We start from the raw sequence: 21,609 nt of genomic DNA, 5'->3' as shown, positions 1-21,609 counted from the left end.
GGCAGGATGAGGTCACTCCCGCGCATGTGTGGGAGTTCAGTCAGATTCAGCACTGCTGAATTTGTACAGTGAGCTTTGTACAAGGGCTAACAGGCAGGTAAGTAACTTTAAAGTATAACTAAAGGCAAAACTTTTTTTTTAGTTTTGGATAGATTGCAGAGTGATTAGAACCCCTGTCAGTTTTTATTGCTGTCTATACCCCCGTTATGGAGATTCACCCTCTCTATTTGTCCTGTTTACCATTATCATTGAAAGTGAAAGTAAAAGAAAATTCCAATTGTTGGGTTGTCTCCAGAAAAGTAAAAGAGGGGAAATCTTCCAATGGGGACACTAGTTCTGGTGACCTGAGGGTCCCCAATGAATTCTTTTAATTTGCAGGGATTTCCTCTAACTTCCTGTATTGTTATGCAACAGGACGTGAAGGGAAATCTCTGCAATGGGACACAAATGGTGAAAAAAAAACCAACTCATGCTCTATCCAAAATGAAAAAAAAAAGTTTTGCCTATACTGTAGTTCTACTTTAATGCAGAAGAGACATAGTATGTCTCTTCTGCATTAAAAATCCTGCCTGTCCGCCAATTTTAATTACTTAGCTATAAAGTTTCACTTTAAAGTATAGCTAAAGGCAAAACTTTTGTTTTTGTTAGTTTTGGACAGAGTGGAGAGGGATTAGAACGTTTGTCAGTTTTTATTGCTGTCTGTGCCCCTGTTAAAGGGGTTGTAAAGGTTTGTTTTAAAGAAAAAAAATAACAAATTCTAATTCTAATTATTTTGTTACTATTTTATAAATCTTGAGCATTTGCCTTTTTTTTAACATTGGTACATTGCTATTATGTAAGTTGGAAGCTGTATTTTAAAGCAGTATTAGAAGGTTTCAGTATAATTCAGCATGAAATGACTGGGGAAGTAAAAACTACACATCCCAGCATGCTCCTGTCCTGTGTGACATCATCACCCAGAGACCAGGAAGTTGGGAGAGAATGACAGGAGGGAGAAAGCTGCTTCTGTGTATGTGAATGAGGGTAGGTGCATGCTTTGTGGACGGGGTGGTTGGCTAAGATATGTGTTCATAGAAGGGCAGTACATGACATGAGAATGAAGGGGGGAATGGTTCTCTATTAGAAGAGGAATGTCAGCTGAACTAATAGACTTCATCACCTCTCTACTATCACTATGAGTCCCTGCATTGTGTTCACACATACTGTATACCAGTGTTTCTCAACTCCAGTCCTCAAGGCGCCCCAACAGGTCATGTTTTCAGGCTTTCCATTATTATACACAGGTGATTTGATCAGTTTCACTGCCTTAGTAATTACCACAGCCATTTCATCTGAGGGAAATCCTGAAAACATGACCTGTTGGGCAGCCTTGAGCACTGGAGTTGAGAAGCACTGCTGTATATACTCTACATTGGTCAATATCAGTCAGTGTTTGTCTCTGTACATTACGGCCCAGTTCACACTAGTGCGATACCAGACATTGCACGTGATTCACACCGCATTGCTGTGAAGATGACATGCGATGCCTGTGCGATGCGATTTCAGCCATACAAATTGTATGGCTGAAATGGCATTGCATTCGCACCAAAATGGTGCAGGACCCTTTTTTTTTTTGGTCTGCACTGGAATCGGATCGCATGGGTATTCACACCTATGCGGTCCGATTCCTGCACCATTTTACAGTTCGCACTGCGAACTGATTTTGGGGTGTCGTTAACTTTACATTGACACACCCCCCCCAGCGGTTCGCAGATCTCAGTGTGAAGCACTGTGCGATTCAGGTACGGTGTGGGAACCTGCGCTGGATTCGCAGGGTTCTCGCATCGTACCAGTGTGAACCGAGCTATAGGCTGCATTCACACCTGAGCGTATCATTTTCTGGCAGAAAGTCGCGTGATTTTTGCCGCAATTTTGTAGAGGTCAAAAAGCAGAAAACGCCTGTAATCTGCCAAAAAAGAAGCTCATGTACTTTTTTTGTGTGACGGGCATTTTGCTTCAGACGACAGAACGCTCAGATGTCAACAATGGGCCATTGAAATGAATGGGATTTGTCTTGTTGGGTGTTTTTTTTTTTTTTAGAGCTGAGGCTTACAGCAGAAAAATGCCTAGATGTGAACAGAGCCTAAGGGTGAGCTATTTATTGATCAACATTACTTCAAGATGTTTATATTACTTACAAGGCAAGTTCAGTGCCGGTTCACACAGGGGCAACCCGACTTACAGTGCGACTTTGCAAGGCGATTTGGAGGCGACTTCAGCTCGACTTTGAGCAACTTACAACGTGACTTAAAGTTGCCTCCAGGACAGGCAACTTTGGCTGTGGCCAATCGCAGAATAATCATCTCTCTGGGAGAGAGGGGGTTACCTGGGTAAATGTGGGGAGTACCAATATAGATAGAGATCCGACTTGGAGGCGACTTCCATTGAAATCTATGGGTAGAAGTCGCCTTAAAGTAGTACAGGAACCTTTTCTGAAGTCGGAGCGACTTTAGTGGTGTACATTAAGACGGCTCTCATTCAATTCTATGGCATTTCTTATGTCCGGCGACTTGAGGACTTACAAGTCGGATCCCAAGTTGCTGTAGTGTGAACCGGCACTAACTGAAAGTAAATTATTTCCTGAAGCCTCGTGTCTATAGAGGGCTTGATGATGGCTACGTTTGTTAGTTTTACCTCTGTCTGGCGACTTTTATTCCCCTGTGAGGTGAACTGAGATTGGCATGTATGCCAAGGCAGCACCACTCAGCACTAAGCATTTTAGTGGTTGTAAAGTGTCAAATAGAGGATGTGCCTAATAAAATGTGTTCTGTCACTGCATGTTTGTTGGGTGCTGCCAATGCAGATCTTTCTGAAAATGCTGGTTGCTTGGCATTTGTAATGAGCTGTTGCTTTTAAAGTGATTGTAAACCCTCTCATATACTCACTGAAGTGACTATCCTCAGGTGATGCACAGGGATTAAACAAATCCTCCTACATAAGTTGTACCTGTGTATCTGCTGTCTTCTTTAGAAAGTGCAAAATCTATAAAGCTTGTCTGAGCTGTCACTCTGCAGAGCTCAGTCAGGAGAGCTCCGAGAGCTGATTGGAGGGAAGGAACACCCCTTCCCCCCCCTCTCCTTCACACAGGAACAGAACTGAGGCTATCTATAAGGCCTCATGCACACGGACGTTTTTACAGCTGCTTTTTTGAGCGTTTTTTGCAGCTTAAAAAAGGCCTGTCTATGTTAGTCTATGGCTTCATGCCCACCTAGGCGTTTTTGAGCTGCAAATGACATAGGCGTTTTTAAGCTGTAAAAAAACCCAGGACCAGTGGTTTCTGAGAGACGTTTTTCAGCTGTAAAAACGCTCTAACGCTGATCACAGCGTTACACAGCTGATCCCAATGTTTTTTAACGTTTTTGATCCATTGAAAAAAAAAAAAAATGTTGAAAAAAAAAAAACGCTAAAAAACCGCTAACGCGGAAAAACGCTACAAAACTCTATTGCAAAAACGTTGAAAAAAGCTGAAAAAAGTTTCAAAAAATCACTGCAAAGATACTGGCGTTTTCATAACGTTATTTTACCATCCTGTGTGCATGAGGCCTAAGGTGGACATTTCTCCCCTGATAGCAGAGGAATAAAGCAGCAGACAGAAATGACACTTAGCCCTCGATCACACTGAGCACGGCTTTCAAACCATACAAGTTCATCTGAACTCGCACTCGCATTTCAGTCAGACTTCAGGGGCGACTTGAAAGACATCTGTGCGGGTTCATGCACAGATGTCTATTAAAATCGTCCCTGAAGTCACCAAAAGTAGTGCAGGAACTACTTTTGGAAATCAGTGCGGCGCCGCAAAGTCGGTGTCACACCTATTGGGACGCTCCTATTGCCAGCAATAGGCTCCGATTTGACCTACGATTTGACCAAATTGCATGTCAAATCACGCCGATGTGAACAGGGTCTTAAAGCGATTGTAAACGATCACTTTGTAAAGGGCAAAATATTTGTGTATTGATATAAAAACGTTATAAATACCTTTTTTTTTTTTTTTTTTTTTCTTTTTATAAGTGATCACATTCTCTGTTCTCAGCTGCATAAGAGCTGGGGGGAGGAGAAGCTAAAGCATGCAGATCTTCCCAGTGAAAGACTGTGCAGCGAGGGCATGTCAGGACAAGTATCATCATTGGAGGAGGGCAGACTGAGTTCCCAGCACAGCTAGAGAACTGACCACGGTTTATTCTCCTGCTTAGTGTGGTCAGTTTTTAATAGAAAAGCAGAGGGACTGGCAGGAACACCAGGGATTTCATACAAAGGAAGCAATACAAAGAGAACAGTAGACTTTCTCAAACAAGTACATGGTACAGCAGGCACATATCATCAATATGAAGTGTTGGGGTAACAAATATTTTAATGCTCTGGATTGAGACAAGTACACACTATAAAGGGATAGAGTTATAAATATATTTGAACCCTCACCTTGTAAAACAACCCATTCAGTTTAAAATAGAAATACAGCAATACAAAAAGTTTGTGTGTGTGTTTATATATTAATGCTGTTTTTTTTTTTTTTTGATTACATGACCTGCCTAAATGGCTTAGAGAGGTAGAGGCTGAAGGGCACGTGTCCGCTGGAGGCAAAGAAACAACAATACACTAATCTTCCCGGAGAAGAGCTGAGCAGGGGGCGTGTCAGCACAAGGCTTGGTTATTGGAGGACAGACAGACTGTGCTTCTAGCACTTTGTAATACAAGTACATGGTAACACAGACACATATCAGGAATATGAAGTGTTGGGGCTACAAAATCTTTAAGGGCGAGACAGGTTTAGGCTGGTGTCCGTTGTGTAGGGGTGATGCTTTTCATTGTTACAACACAAGGCATTTTTTTTTCTTTTTACTTTATTGAAATATCACAAAATAACATTTCCTTCAGCTGTATACTCAGTGGGGTATTGTGAAGTGCTGCAGTGTGGTGACATGCGGTGCAGTGAGTTGCGTACAACGTTGCACATGTATTGTGTGGACAAGGCACATAGAAAAAAAATGTTTTCTATGTGCATTGGTATTAAGTTTGCTTTGTTCTATCCAGATCATCTGACATAGTGTGAACAAGCCCTAATACTACAGGGTTGATATACTCCAAATGGGCCTAAGAAGCTCCAGAATCTTTTAGGTGTTTTACATTTTGCCATGATTTTCACTTGTTTTGGCACACAGAAAATTTCACTGCATTAGGAGTGCCATTAAGAAACAATGCGTGTTTTGCCGCATTTCTGAAAATGCACAATTTTGCCCTCATTTTAGAGCACCTAAGTGTGAATGAGATCTAAAGGCAAATAGACTGTTCACTTTGCAAGGGGATGTGCCCCAGAGCTCAGTAAATGGGGTGAAGCTCTGCTGGCTTCCCTCATCCAATCATGTGCAAGCAAAAATATATATTTTATTTTTTTCCTTGCACATGATTGGGTATTCTTAGAAAAATGCATTTTCACCACATTCACAGACTACACTTCACAATTCTATCTAACAGCCCGAAAAATGTTAACATGAAGCTTTGTCATAGAGTCCCAAGCCAAATGTAACACTAAACTAAACATCTAATGGAAACAGTAATAGTGGTAATAGTCTAATATTTGAGACCTCTGTGGTGTTTAGGTGTTCCCCAGCTCTTTTGCTAAGGTCCTATTTTTTACATAATGGAAGCAAGTTTTGTTGATAACCCGTTGTGTCTCTGGCACTCCAGTACACCTTGCTAATGCATGTGTGTTTTACCACACCACAACGCATGGAAATTTATTACCATGAGATGCGTTTAAAAAAAAAAAAAAAAGGTCAGTGCGCATTGGCATCATAAAGTGATTGAAGAATCTTTCTTTGTTCGTATTTAGATCATTTTTTGTTCCCTCAATATTTTCACAATGGCAGGCAAAAGCAGTTCAAATGCAGCCCCTGTGTCCGTACCAGCGACTTGCAGGTGCCTAGGGGCATATGTATAAAGCAGTGAATGTGACATTCAACCAACATTCATCTCCATAATAAGCCCCGGGGGCAGGGTGAAACATGTTGGGGGCAGGGCTTGGGTGAATCAAGCCGAGGCTGCCGTTACCTGCTAACCACTCGGGCTCCATGATTAAGCCCCAGGGGCAGGGTGAAACATGTTGGGGGCAGGGCTTGGATGAATCAAGCTGAGGCTGCCTTTACCCGCTAACCACTCGGGCTCCATGATTAAGCCCTGAGGGCAGGGTGAAACATGTTTGGGCATGGCTTGGTGAATCAAGCTGAGGCTGCCTTTACCTGCCAACCACTCGGGCTCTATGATTAAGCCCCTGGGGCAGGATGAGACATGTTGGGGGCATGGCTTGGGTGAATCAAGCTGAGGCTGCATTTACCTGCTAACCACTCGGGCTGGGCTGTGTCTTCCTATTTCTACATTGTGCTTTGGGTCTGAACGGACCTCTCCTCAGCCTGCACCTTCGCTGGTCAGCGGCATCCAAATCATCAGGCTTTGGGCCTGAGCGCAATGTACTGTGAGCGAGCGGCCGCTGTAGGCAAAGCGATGTAACCGTATGTTGCTACCTAGTTCCGGGTTTACGGCACGCGCCCCCGCCTGGCTCCCACTGTAATTGTACACTGCGGGAGCCTGTTAGCAAGTCCTGGCCAATGATTCATGGCAGGGACTTGCTGATCGGCTGTGTGCAATCACAGCCCAGAAGTCTTGTGTTGGTCAACAACACAGATCTCTGTAGGAAGGTAACGATCTTTCAGTCTGTCAGCTAGGCTGGAATGAGAAACTGAGAGATTAGTAAAAGCAGCACTCTGTACACACATTACACATAGTTTGGCACATATTTTAACTCTTTGATCACCCTAGATGTTAACCCTTTCCCAGCTAGTATCATTAGTACAGTGACAGTGTATAGTATTTTCACTGGTGACGACAGTGTCAGTAAGTCAGTCCCCCCCCCCCCAGCATCAGTTAGTGCCAGATTGACTGCCGCAGTATCGCAGTCCTGTTATAAGTCACTGAACGCTGCCATTAGTAGTATAAAAAATAAATAAATAGAAAATTTTTTTAAATCAAAAACATGTAGCGGAATACATTTTGGCCAAAAGTTATGAAGAAATTAGATTTTTTTTTTGGATATTTTTTTTATAGAAGAAAGTAAAAAGTATATTCTTTTTCAAAATTTGTTATCGTTTTTCGTTTATATCGCAAAAAATAAAAACCCAGTGGTGATCAAATACCACCAAAGGAAAACTCCAATTGTGTGAAAAAAAATGATATACATTTAGTTTGGGTACAGCATTGCATCAGTGTGCAATCGCAGTAGCGCTGGCCAAGTAGCAAAAAAATGGCCTGGTAATTAAGGGGGTAACATTTTCTGGAGCTGAAGTGGTTAATTTATTGTAATTCACCAAACATTCACTGCAGATGAATAAATTACTGTTGTTGAGAACACATGAACCACATAGCTACATCTGCAGTAAATGTCACATATACTGCTTTACAAATTTACCTAGATTATGTAGAATAAGTAACTACAGAAAAGTTATTGATAATGAATAGAAAATTTCATATAGAGGATTTCAATAGAGGATTTCATCGTATGACTAGAGTGTGTATGCTGTATCTTTGTGTTATAGTGACACCTAGTGTTCAGTTTGTAGTACTTTACTTAGAAAAAAAAAAAAAAAAAAAAAAAAGACTGCACCATAGGTACATTTTTTTCTTTAAATTATTTGATGTAATTTGCAAGATAAAATAGTTCAATTCATTATTAATATTATTTTTTACTCAAATTTTATGTTAATTTAATATGTTTATTAGGCAACAATAGTACTTATGACAGCATGCATATTGCAAATAAATGATAAAGATTAAATGATAGCAATGTACAGTATCTCACAAAAGTGAGTACACCCCTCACATTTTTGTAAATATTTTATTATATCTTTTCAAATAACATTTTTTTATTGAACATAGATGGAGTTAAGTAAAGAGAACACTGACAATATATCATACAAGTTTCAATAGGCCAACAATAAAGCCAGTATACATCAGGCGTCAGTAGATAATAAACCACATATAAGAGATTCACAGTTGGTTCAATATAAGAATTAGTGGTTAACAAGGAGACTCAAACATGAACCTCAGCAAGATCCAAAGAGCAGAGAAAGGGAAGAACACAGCAGAGAAAAGATAGAAAGAATAGAGTGAGGGAGGGATGGGGAGACTTAGCCATGAGCTCACGGCGGGTCCTCTCGTCTATGCCACTCTTCCCAGACCTTATCATGTGCTTCTAATCTGTTTTGCAGCCTAGCTGTCATTTTTTCCATCAGCTCTATATCTTTTATTCTGGTATACAAGTCTGTTTGGGTGGGCGGGCAATGGAGGGCAGCAAGGTATCTCGCTGCCGTCAGAACATGTCTAAGCAGTTTTTTGGAATGTTTAGGAATCTGCAAAGTAGAAACTCCAAGGAGGAATGATTTTGGGGTTCTGGGGACCTGTACACCTAGAAGGCGTGTCAGTATAAGCTGCGTCTCCGTCCAGAAAGGCTCTATTTTAGGGCAAGTCCAATAGATGTGATACAAGGTCCCCTTGCCTCCCTGGCAGCGCCAACATCGATCTGAGCTGGAAGGGTAAATAGCATGAAGAACATCTGATGTCAGGTACCAAAAAAATTGTATTTTGTAGGCGTTCTTATAAAGCATGCAAAAGGAGCTCTTTGCTGCCTGAGACCAGATCGTTCACCAGGTTGTCTCTGGAATTTCCTCTCCCAACGCCTTCTTCCAGCGAAGCATATACACATGCTTACTCTGGGTGGTAAAGCAGAAGGAGTTTAGCACCCGATATATGTCTGAGATTAAGCTTCGGCGAGCCGAGTCCACCCCCACGTTTGCATACCAGAGCAGGCTATTTGGATGAGTGGGTGCCATCCATATTTTTTCAATTTCTGTCCATCTATTGTAGGATCGCTGGGGAAACCATTAGGCCAAAGCTTGCAGTTGGGCCACTTGGTAATATTTATTTTAGTCAGGAAATGCCAACCCACCCTCCGATCGCGACGCCGTCAGGACTGAATGAGATATTCTATGCCTCCCATAATTCCAAACGTAGCGCACTAAATCTGCCTGGAGTTTTCTCAAGTCTGCTAGTGGAATTGGGATAGGTAACGTTTGGAAGAGATAAAGGAGTTTAGGGAGGATGGTCATTTTAATGCTCCCAAGAAGGATATATGGTGAGCCCTCCATTTCTGTAGCAAATCCCATATGGACCTGTACAGAGGAGGAAAGTTAGCTCTGTATAGTGTAGAGTAAGAAGGTGTGATCTGAACTCCCAAATATTTCAGGGCTGTTGTCTTCCAGTGGTATGGAAAGCATTGTTGTAAGTGTTGGGTCTCCGCTGCCGGGATATTGATAGGTAAAGCCTCTGATTTAGCCGCGTTTATTTTATAGCCAGAAAAGGATCTATAGAGATCAAGTTCGGCGTGTAGATTGGGAAGTGAGGTCCTAGGTTGGGTCAGGGTGAGTATAATGTCATCTGCAAACAGTGCTAGCTTAAATTCCCTTCCCCGCACCGGAACTCCATGTATGTTCGGGTTTCTACGAATGGAGGCCGCCAGGGGCTCAACACACAGCGCAAATAGCAGTGGTGAGAGTGGACACCCCTGGCGGGTCCCATTCGCAATCGGAAAGGCAGAGGACAAGACAAAGGGAGTCTTAACCTGGGATGTGGGATTTGTATATAGGTGCTGGATAGCTCATAGGAAGGGGCCCCGGAACCCCATGCATTTCAACGTGGCGAACATGAAGGGACAGCCAAGGCGATCAAAAGCCTTTTCGGCATCCAGCCCAAGAACCAGAGTCTCCAGTTTGTCCCCGTTCGCCACGTCTGTTAGGTCAATAATCCATCTCGTATTGTCCCCTGCTTGACGGAGGGGGACAAAGCCCACCTGATCCTTATGTATCAGAGAGGGCAGTATCAGGTTCAGTCGCATCGAAAGGAGCTTAGTAAAAATTTTCAGGTCAGAGTTTAGGAGTGAGATCGGCCTGTAACTAGCGCATAATGAAGGATCCTTGTTGGGTTTGGGGATTAACGTAAGGAATGACCTCTGCATGTCCGAGGGAATAGGAGTTTGCTGAAGAAAGGCATTAAACAACTTACATAAGTGTGGTAGAAGAATCGGGAGAAATGATTTGTAATATTCATAGGGGAGTCCATCTGGGCCAGGGGATTTATGTGACGGCAGGATTTTAATTGTGGCCACCAGTTCTTCTTCTGTAATAGCGGCATTGAGGGAAAGTAAGTCCGACGCCTGGAGTTTGGGGATTCCACTTTCCTCTAGGTAGTGTTGTAAGCGGTCAGCCAAGTCAAGGGGTAGAGGATCACGTGGAATCCCGGGGTCACTATATAAGGCTGTATAGAATTCCTCAAAGGCTTGAGCTATGTCTTGAGGATGTGATAGGAGGGCGCCTCCTTAGTCTTTTATTTGATGGGGGGTAGTCGTGTGGGAACGTTCCGATAATTTGCGCGCCAATAGAGAATGAGCTTTGTTACCTTTGTTGTAGTAGGTTTGTTTTAATCTAAGGAGTGCCTTCTCCACTTGGCCTATTGCAAGGTCTCGGAGGGCAGTTCGTAAGCAGACAATTTTTTTAAGGAGAGGTAGGGACGGTGAGGTTTGCAATTGGAGCTCTAGGGTCCGGAGGTCTCTTTCAGCTTGAAGTTTAGAAGCTTTCGCATCCTTCTTCATGACTGAGGAGATTGCTATACAGCGCCCCCTCAGGACTGCCTTGTGGGCCTCCCAGAGAGTGGAGTGGGAAATATCAGGAGTATCATTTTCAAGAAAATAATTCTGCAAAGTGGACTCTAGTTCCAATTTAGAGGGGAGGTGTTGGAGGAGGAAATTATTTAATTGCCAATTGCATGGTTTGCGAGTAAGGGTACCCATCTCCAAGGTCATAACCACAGGGGCGTGATCAGACCAGGAAATAGGTAGGATCTGGGCATCTCTAGTGGCACGCAAGGTAGCATTGTTGACAAAAAAGTAGTCTATTCGGGAGTGCATGCGGCGAGGGGCAGAAAAGAATGTGTATTGTCTATCTCCCAAATGTAAGGCCCGCCATGTGTCAAATAGGGCATAACGTCTGGTGAGTTGGCGAAATAATTTCGAGTCCCTGGCTGCTCGGGTTTGTGAGTCCGTGGGGTTCATTATGTGGCGATCTAGACCAATCGAGTGGGATAAGTTAAAGTCCCCGCCAATTATCAGAAATTCGTTGGGGGACCTAAACAGTCATGCAAATACTTTGGTTAGGAAATTAATTTGTCGAGTATTAGGAGCATACAGGGTGCAAATAGTGACAGCCTGCATTTGCCACTGACCTCGCAAAATAATGTAGTGTCCCCGTGGGTCTACAAAGGACTCAGAGCATGTAAAGGGGGAAGCCAGGTTTAAAAAGGATTGCCACTCCAGCTCACTTGCGGGGGTTAAACGTCTTATAAACCTGAGGGTATTGTCTGGAAGCAAAAGTGAAGGAGCTCTCTCAACGTAAGATGCCTTTTTCTGTTTGAGTTCAGTCCATGGACATTAAGTGACAAAACCTTAGCCATGATTGTGGGTGTGTGTAAGCTCCAGATTACTTAGCTGATCCAGCCACGAGGATGCCTCGATATCCAGGGAAGGAAGGGACCCATTATTAAGAAACATCCGGGTATTCATCCAGAGCCCATGGCAAGCCAGGAAGGGGGGAAGGGGGGATGGGGAGGAGATAGGAGGAAAGGAAAAAAAGAGATTAATTAGAAACATGGTAATCAAAAATGAACAGCGCAATAAAGCCCCAAGCAGTCCATACCGCCCGGGACCTAATAAGTTCCAATAAGTCCCACCCGGTCAGGGCCCAAAAGGATGACCCAGGCAGAGAGGACATAGAGAACCGTAAAAAGAAAAAACTATCGGTAATCAAATATCTCAACAAGACAATAAGGGAACTTTGGTAGGGTAAGCCTATAGGGGGACTAGTGACTAGAAGGGTTACCACTTTCAAGTCTCCATCAGGGGGGTGCCCAATGAACAAAACAGAATAACGGGCAGGAGGCCTAAGGGGGTGCAGATAAGGCTGATGGGTGGATCAGGAGAGTCTAAAACAACTGTCAACCATGCTTAGATTTAGTAGGCCTGCGGGGAGAATCCCGTTCCCTGGGGCGTTTAGACGGAGGAATCTTCTGCCAGACCGACGGGGGTGGTGTTGGTGTGTCCACTAGGTCCCATTCTTGAAGACGGGGCACAGGGATTTCCATGGTGTCACAGAAGTTGTCTAAGTCCTCAGGGAATCGCAGCACTGCTGATTTTCCTTGTCGGCGGGCTGTTAGGCTGAATGGAAATCCCCAGCGGTAGACTATGTTGTTTTCCTGTAGCGAGATGAGCAGAGGTTGGAGTAGTCTGCGTTTCTGTAAGGTAATCCAAGACAGGTCCGGATATAGCTGTATCTGTGTGTTTTCGAAGACCACTTTCTTAATGGTGCAGGCTTTTCGCTTTATGTCCTCCTTTAAGGGGTAGGAATGGACCCTGCATATGACATTGCGGGGCCTGGAAATAGGCCCTTTTGAGCGTAAAGCACGGTGTGCACAGTCCATCTCTATTGGCTTATTCGGGGGGTCCCCCAGTAGATTGTTAAATAGAGTTTGCAGAGTATCGTGTAGCTCTTCCGGACCCTCTGATTCAGGCAATCCCCTGATTCGGATGTTGTTTCTGTGCCCCCTATTGTCTAAATGCTCAACATGGCGCTGCATGTTTCGGAGCATGAGGTGATGATCAGCACCCTGTATTTGGGTGTGCGGTGCACGGCCAGCTTGGTCTCTTGTAGTTCCTCCTCCGCCATCTCCACTCTCTCAGAGAAATGTTTAAGATTAGCATGGATTACTTGAATTTCTGCCCGACAGGCAGACTTGACCTCCTCAATAAGAAGTTTAAAGTCCTCTGTGGTGGGGATGGCTTGGAGACAGGCCTGCCATGAGGGAGTCTGCTGGTAGCGAGGATCAACCCCCAGGTGCTGATGCAGGAAGTGCAGTGGAGAGGGTTCGCGCTGGGGGTGAAGGGGAGGCGCAGATCGTGCTGGGTCCCAGGGCTGCATTTGGGGGTCCTGCGGATTACCCCATTCAGGGAGTTGAGGAGGAGAAGGAGCACTGCTTCCTAGCTCATCCATATGGGCCAGGCTCGGGGAGCTGATTACCTGGGCATAGGACATCACCTGGTCTGCCCCCCTCTCTGTAAATTTGGGGTTGCTGTGGCGAGACTGTCTTTGTGGCTGAGGAAAAGCTGGGGCAGGATAATGTGCCTGCTGAAGGATGCATCCTCCAGTTTGTTCTGCTGGCAGGGATTCCGGGGCTCGGACATGCTCTGGGTCCGGCAGCGGGGGGTAGTCATCAGACTGTAGTGAGGGAGTAGGGGAAACAGCTCTCCTCACAAACTGATCCGAGTCCGGGGCCGTACGTAGCAGCCGTGGGAAGGCCTCAGAGCATTGTGTTAGTGTGGCTGCAGTGAGGCCTAGTGCTGAGTCCTGAGGAACCTGCTGTGGCTCCGTCAGGGATGTGTGGGGCGGAGGTGAACTCACCACTCCCTGGTCTCGGAGTTGCAGGCCGTCCGTCTCCTGAGCCGGTGCTGATGTGCTCCGTGGGTGGGCTGGTGATAGGGAGCTAGGCGGTTGTGGAGGCCGCATGGAGGAGGCAGATGTGGTCGGCGCCATTTTGTCCATACCGTCGCCGAGTGTTGAGGGCGGCTTAAAATACCCTCTGAGTGTCGTAGAGGAGCCGGAAGGTGGTTGGGAAGATCCTCTGGCTTTAGAGGATCGGGTTCTCATGATTCCACCCATATACAGGAGCTAAAAATCCCCTTGTGAGGCCGTTAGGCTGTGGGCTGGTGGAGAGCTAAGAGCTCAGGCGTCCATGCACGGCAGCTTTCGGTCACGTCCCCCCTTATTATATCTTTTCATGTGACAACACTGAAGAAATGACAGCGTGCTACAATGTAAAGTAGTGAGTGTACAGCTTGTATAGCAGTGTAAATTGGCTGTCCCCTCAAAATAACTCCAACACACAGCCATTAATGTCTAAACCACTGGCAACAAAAGTGAGTACACCCCTAAATGGAAATGTCCAAATTGGGCCCAATTAATCATTTTCCCTCCCCTGTGTCATGTGACTTGTTAGTGTTACAAGGTCTCAGGTGTGAATGGGGAGCAGGTGTGTTAAATTTGGTGTTATCGCTCTCACTCTCTCATACTGGTCACTGGAAGTTCGACATGGCACCTCATGGCAAAGAACTTTCTGAGCATCTGAAAATTTTTTTATTTGCTCTACATAAAGATGGCCTAGGCTATAAGAAGATTGCCAAGACCCTGAAACTGAGCTGCAGCACGGTGACCAAGACCATACAGCGGTTTAACAGGATAGGTTACATTCAGGACAGGCCTCTCCATGGTCGACCAAAGGAGTTGAGTGCACGTGCTCAGCGTCATATCCAGAGGTTGTCTTTGGGAAATAGACGTATGAGTGCTGCCAGCATTGCTGCAGAGGTTGAAGGGGTGGGAGGTCACCCTGTCAGTGCTCATACCATACGCTCTGCACACTGCATCAAATTTGTCTGCATAGCTGTCGTTCCCAGAAGGAAGCCTCTTCTAAAGATGATGCACAAGAAAGCCCGCTAACAATTTGCTGAATACAAGCAGACTAAGGACATGGATTACTGGAACCATGTCCTGTGGTCTGATGAGACCAAGATAAACGTATTTGGTACAGATGGTGTCAAGCGTGTGTAGTGGCAACCAGGTGAGGAGTACAAAGACAAGTGTGTCTTGCCTACAGTCAAGCATGGTGGTGGGAGTGTCATGGTCTGGGGCTGCATGAGTGCTGCTGGCACTGGAGAGCTACAGTTCATTGAGGGAACCATGAATGCCAACATGTACTGTGACATACTGAAGCCGAGCATGATCCCCTCCCTTCGAAAACTGGTCCGCAGGGCAGTATTCCAACATGGTAACGACCCCAAACACACCTCCAAGATGACCACTGCCTTACTAAAGAAGCTGAGGGTAATGGTGATGGACTGGCCAAGCATGTCTCTAGACCTAAACCCTATTGAGCATCTGTGGGGCATCCACAAATGGAAGCTGGAGGAGTGCAAGGTCTCTAACATCCACCAGCTCCATGATGTCATCATGGAGGAGTGGAAGAGGACTCCAGTGGCAACCTGTGAAGCCCTGGTGAACTCCATGCCCAAGAGGGTTAAGGCAGTGCTGGAAAATAATGGTGGCCACACAAAATATTGACACTTTGGGCCCAATTTGGACGTTTTCACTTAGGGATGTACTCACTTTTGTTGCCAGCGGTTTAGACATTAATGGCTGTGTGTTGAGTTATTTTGAGGGGACAGCAAATTTACACTGTTATACAAGCTGTACACTCACTACTTTACATTGTAGCAAAGTGTCATTTCTTCAGTGTTGTCACATGAAAAGATATAATAAAATATTTACAAAAATGTGTGGGGTGTACTCACTTTTGTGAGATACTGTATGTATTAGTCATGTCATGCAAAATGGGAAAAAACATTGTTTTGTACAAAGTATGTAGTATGTGTCGAGACTTTAGACAAGTATATTATATTGATATACATATCAAAATATACGTTGGTATATTTCTAAGGATGTCTACCTTTATAAACTGGATAACAAGATCAGCTACTTGTGTGAACCCGTGTATTTTATGATTGTGCCAGTTTTATTAGTCTTCATCCCTTCTTGCAGTATAAAATGGCCCCTCACTCATAGAAAACTTTTAGATATATTTTTATTGAAGATTTTTCACATTTTATTTTAAATATCGCCATTGTCTGTTATTTGTGTAATAAACACTATGAATGTATGTATCGACAATAGATACCCTTGCTTCTTTGTCAATAGACAGCAGATTTTAAAAGAGAATTAAAGAAATAACATACCAGTGGGACACCCAATCTGAGCAGAAGTAATAAAAGAAAATATCCATCTAGTGCAAACAACCCAAGGGGTACCCAAGAGCAAAAAGCAAAGGAGTTGAATATGGTGTAGGAAAGCCTATTAGTATTAGTCTATTAATTAAAGGGGTTGTAAAGGTAAAAATTTTTTCACCTTAATGCATTCTATGCATTAAGGTGAAAAAACTTTTGACAGTACCGCCGCCCCCAGGCCCCCCGTTTTACTTACCTGACGCCTCGAATCTTCGCTCCTCGTCCTCGTCAGCTTCATTGCAGCTCAGCCTGGTCGCTGATTGGCTGCAGTGGATGGATTGAAAGCAGGGCAGCCATTGGCTCGCGCTGCTGTCAATCACATCCGATGACGCGGCGCGCCGGGGGGCGGGGCCGAGTGATACAGCGAGCGGCTATAGCCGCCGGCTGTATCACGGGAGCGCGCCCGCAAGCACTCACCACCGTGCGAGGGAGCTCGCATGAAGGTGGTAAATGCTTGCGGGGAGGAGCTGAAACAGCCGCCGAGGGACCCCAGAAGACCAGGTTCGGGGCCACTCTGTGCAGAACGAGCTGCACAGTGAAGGTAAGTATAACATGTTTGTTATTTAAAAAAAAAAAAAAAAATAACTTTACAACCCCTTTTAATTAAATGAGACCCAGGACACTAAGCCTATCTCCCCACAGTTTTCAAACCTAATGTGGCAACCTCTTCTTTTATAGATCAATTTCTCACAAGGACAGCATCTTGATAAGCATAGTAATCCAAGTGGCATGGTCTGGTGAAACAAACAGCCCACCTTTGTGCTTTGGATGGTAAAGGGTCAGAAATAATAACCAGTATCTACACCATGGTTGGAATGACCCCATCATCTGCCAAGCAAACACAACTTTGGGTCTAAGAGAAATGGGGTATTGAACACTTATTAAATGTGTTTAACACCTGTGACCAGTGGTGAAAAGGCTATGGGCATCTCTAGTGTATGTGGATAAGGTCATCTGACATCTGGCTACATAGCTAGATCAGGCCTACAGCCATACTAGTATGATGACCTCTGCAGAGTATGATAGGGCTTACTTTGCATAGAACCTTTCTAGAGAACACCCTATTGCCGTGAGCACTGTTAGTCCTTACTAATTAACACAAAGTGTATGATGAATGTAATTAAAGTGTTACTAAACCCAGGACCCTGCATTCACTATATCTGATCTCCCACAGTACACAGAACATGGAAATGCAATTATTTTACTAAATATAAACTGCTAAATACCTTTTCTCATCAGTTTCTATCACTGGTTAAAGCTTGTAGGAGTTTTTGTCCTCCTCTGACTGTCCTATGAGGCTGTATGACCCCTGACCCTCTGTCTGGACAGTGCTGATTGGCCCTGTGCTGATCACTTGCACCCTACCGAAAAAAAGCAAAATACTCACTAGCAACACACACCAAACTGAGCATGTGCAGAGTGCTCCCAAGGTTCTGTACTATCAGCAGATGGATTGGGGACAGTAAAATAAGGGGAGGATCAGAGAAGACAGCATCAAACAGCCTTTTTACACAATGCGGAGGACAGTGGCGGCCCGTCCATTAGGGGCGCCGGAGCGCCACCCCCATGCTCTATGCACAGCCGCTATTTTGACAGGACACCGCCACCCCCTATTCATGCGTTCGGCCCCTTTCAGGACGCCGGGACACGTGAATTACAGTGGCGGAGGTGTTTTTTTTAAGCACCTGATTTAGAGCCAGAGGCTCTAATAGGCTTTGAAATGGGGTGGGCTTGTGGCACAGAGCATTGCACCAGGAGCCCACCCAGGTGTTACAACAGCGTATGAATATTCGCTATTGAAATACTGATCCTCTATCCGGCTAATCATTAGCGGGTCTGAGACCCGTTTTCCAATTGGCCGAAAAGAGAAGAGTCCCAATTGGCCGCAGAGGAGGAGGGAGGAAACGGAAGCCGCCACGATGCCCGTGGAGAGCAGGGTCACCGCCGAAGCCCAGGAGAAGCGCTGCCCACCATTGATGGGGTAAGTGCACCAGACCCGACCAACCGAATGACCGACGGGGGGGGGGGTGGTACTGTTTGCCCCCGCCCCTGGCGGATGATTAATCCCTTAGGCACCACAGTGAGTACAGCAAGCATGCTTTACTGCATTTTACTGTTATGGGTTTAGTAACACTTTAAAGGTTTTCAATCCTAATGTTTTGATAAGGTTAACATTCCCAAAATCAGAAATCATAAAAAAATGTAATTTTGTTGTACAAATGTTTTCTGTTTTAAAAGCTGAATGATGCAAAACATTTCTAAATGGTTGCTATTTTCCAAGATAGGCACCTTTCTAAAATAAGCCCATAATGAATATCAAAACACTTTTTCCTCGTGCCTCATGGCAGCATACACATGGGTTGTGACTCCACCCCCACAACCTGATAGGACTGGTTAACTGTATATCAAAGACAGACCCGGCTCACAGCATTCTCCTTTTTTTTCTCACCTGATCAGGACTGAAATCGCGAGGTATCCCTTACCATTTGTCGCCCCAGCCAGGTTCAGCCTCTCCTGGGTGGAAGTCCTTCCTGTACAGTCTCTAAATGAGCCTATATGATTGGAGCCCCATTCTGGTGGTCTGGGGGGCATATTTCAGCCTCTCCTGGGTGGAAGTCCTTCCTCTACAGTCTCTAAATGAGCTATATGGTTGGAGCCCCATTCTGGTGGCGGCTTCTCAAAGAAAGCTTTAAACAAGCTTTGACATAAGTGACAGCGTTTCCTTTTGCTTTCCATAAGTTTTTTACTTCTTTTCTCTGTGTTATGGGCGTTTGCCATTCCCAAGATGACTGCAGCAGTGCAAGTACACTCTGAGCATGAGAGGCAAGAAGTGATGTGGCCTCTGTGTTTCCTAGCTAGAACTTTTCCAGGATGGTGATCTGAACATGCTCAGGCACTGATATCATCACTAATGGCAAATGTGAGTTCTAAATGGTTTTATGGCATTTTTGGGCAACAACTGGTGGAGCTCTGTACTCATGCATGCTGGATGCTTATGTGGTCATTGTTTGCAGGTATGTTTTCCCTTTTTATGGCATTCACCTGTGTTTTTCCTATCTCCTTCTCATTGTTGCTCTAAGATCATTGTGCTCTTTATGGCATTCACCTGGGCTCTTCCTATACCCTTTTCAATGCTTGCTCTGGGGTCGTTGTGTTGGGCTCAGTTTCCACTAGTGCGACTTGTCACTGCAAAGTCGCATGACAAGCCGTACCCCATGATTTCCAATGAGTACCGTTCATATCTGTATTCATAGACCTTAAGAATACTCAGGCATTGCTTCAAGTCGCATCAAATTTGCGGCAAAATCATGCGACTTTCAGGTCGCAATAGTGGAGACTTAGTATTATGCTGTTTTTCATTTCAGTCTGCTGCTTTGCTCTGTTTCTATGGGAAACGCTGTCCAGTCAGACCACCCATTGCCTTTAAGGTATAGGGATTAGGTAAGTAGTGAAGATTGAGAAAAAGAGAGCCAATATCTATAGTCCTGTAAGGACTACAAGATGGAGGGAGCCTTCTGACGGTCAAGACAAGTCACCATCTAAGAACAGACATCAAGGCAATGTTGATTAAACTCATCATCTCACCCCTCACTATCATTACTCCCCGTTTACAAACATCATGAGTTACCGACCCTAATATTCGCTTCATTTGTTGTGGAAAGTCATTGCCTGCCAAGCTAGTATGTCAAATCTGCCTGGAACAAGCTCTATACAGCCCTGCAAGGACCACAAGGTGAAGAGAGCCTGCTAAAAGCCAGAACAGTCACCGCTCAAGCGCAGACATACAGGCAACATTGATCAATGTCATCTCGCCTCATTTTGTTTGCTCCCCGTTTACAAACACCACAGATTACCAGCCCTAATGGTTGCTGCATTCTTGGTGGAAAGTCATTGCTTGACAAGCTACAGTGCATGAATTGCCTAGCACTTCCAACCAGAGCCAGTAGGTGGCGTCCAAATAGAAAGCTTGCCATGAGAATAAAGCGTTAAAGGGGCCACAAGCTTTGAAGATTGCCCAATAGAGACTTTTTTGCAAGGGCAGCTAAGGAGGCAATTGCCTGGGTTGAAATGGAACAAACTCTCCACAAGGTTAGAAAGTACTAATTTCCCTCACTGAACAACTGGAAGAGTTAATCCAGGAAGAATTGAAGGGATCAAAGGAAAATGCCCTAATAAACAGGCTGTCAAAACTGTATACCCTGAAAAAGCTAAAGGTCAACCTGCTCCAGTCTCCTCTGATGATGGATGCATCATGAATGTAGCTGACAAGACATGTCACATTCAAGGAGGCTCTAGTCCGAAAATTAGATCTAGATCTGAAGTGCTCCTCCATACTGTAGCATCTGCAGGTGCTGGTACACCAGCAATAACCAGCCCATGTGCTGAGTGAGTCTAATGGGAGTGGTTTCATAATTATCAACCAGCTGCTGCACCTGCAGGACTCTGAGGAAAGTGGCAGGGTCTGCATCCCTTTATACGTGATTACGTATTATACGTGGCAGGGTCTGCATCCCTTTATACGTGATTCCCTATTGCAATTTTTATTGCAGTGGGTGCCAAAAAATCTGACTTTTATCTTGGTGCAGACTTCTGGGAAAATCAGTGAACCAGTCATACAAGCAGGACCTCAATTTTGTTTGGGAGCCACGTCTAACGACTGCACAATTGTCAGTTAAAGCGACGCAGTGCCGAATCGCAAAAAGTGCTCAGGTTTTTGGACAGCCAAATGGTCCGGGGCTTAAGTGGTTAAATAACCCCGTCTGGAAGAAGTGAAGAGACAAGGTGGTAACAGCTTTGTAAGAGCTGAAATTGGTGGCATACTGTGTGCTGGATGTGTCAGACGTCAATTGATGTTTTCCAAGAGTGGTGTTTCCCGCAGTCATGGCAAGGAGTGCATTATGGCTGAAGCCATGATTGGTGGATCCCGCCAATAAATAAAAAAAATGGTGCAAGACACCAGAACACAGATCCAATCTATTTGGGAGTAGACGGGATACAGCCATCTCAAGGGTGACCATTAGCAGGTCAGGGCAAATATCATCTGACAAAAAATGGAGAATTCAGAAAGGTCCAGCATACAGGTGGCGACTCCCAAGTAGATACCAGGAGGCAAAATCCTATGGACCGGGAAAAAGATTAGTAAACGAACTGGAGAAGTACCCAAACTTCATTATTGAAACCCTAAAGATCTAAGGCTCCTGTCCTAGAAGAACAGCGGAAGTCCTTTTTAAGGGTGCACTAATCCAGGGGGTGCCTGTGCGAAGCTTACGCACACACCTGGATGGAAAACCTTCAGGATCAGTGGGCCGTATCAGCTATATTGGCATGTCATTGGTGGAAGTTTAAGGGAGGTCCGCCTTTCTGGTACAGTAATTTTTATTGAAAAGGTATAACATCATGACAAACTCACCCATGCAGGGGCATAATTTAATGAGCATAGCGATCATATAACATTGACAGGTGGGAAGTCCACCTTTCAATCTCTTCCAGTCAGCCAGGATACCAGAGTTGATGGAAAAGTAACAAATTCTGGTCCAGTTTGTAGCTGGATTAAAAGAAGAAAAAAAAAGAGCAATCGTGAAGGTTCT

The 21,609-nt window shown here is 44.8% G+C and overlaps 1 protein-coding gene across 4 annotated transcripts in view; it reads left to right on the top strand.

Moving 5' to 3' along the window:
* Positions 1–920: 920 nt before the first annotated feature.
* The window catches only part of PIGN (phosphatidylinositol glycan anchor biosynthesis class N), a 637,819-nt gene continuing 617,130 nt past the window's right edge, over positions 921–21,609 (top strand). For 3 of the 4 annotated variants that reach the window (XM_073630904.1, XM_073630905.1, XM_073630902.1), the window contains exon 1: positions 921–1,023. The gene's annotated coding sequence lies outside the window, so the exon portion shown is untranslated. The remainder of the gene's footprint in view (positions 1,024–21,609) is intronic. The other variant, XM_073630903.1, reaches the window with a different exon arrangement.

Source organism: Aquarana catesbeiana, linkage group LG05 (assembly GCF_042186555.1).
Source record: "Aquarana catesbeiana isolate 2022-GZ linkage group LG05, ASM4218655v1, whole genome shotgun sequence".
Lineage (NCBI taxonomy): Eukaryota > Metazoa > Chordata > Amphibia > Anura > Ranidae > Aquarana > Aquarana catesbeiana.
This window is presented reverse-complemented; position numbering and strand designations above follow the sequence as displayed.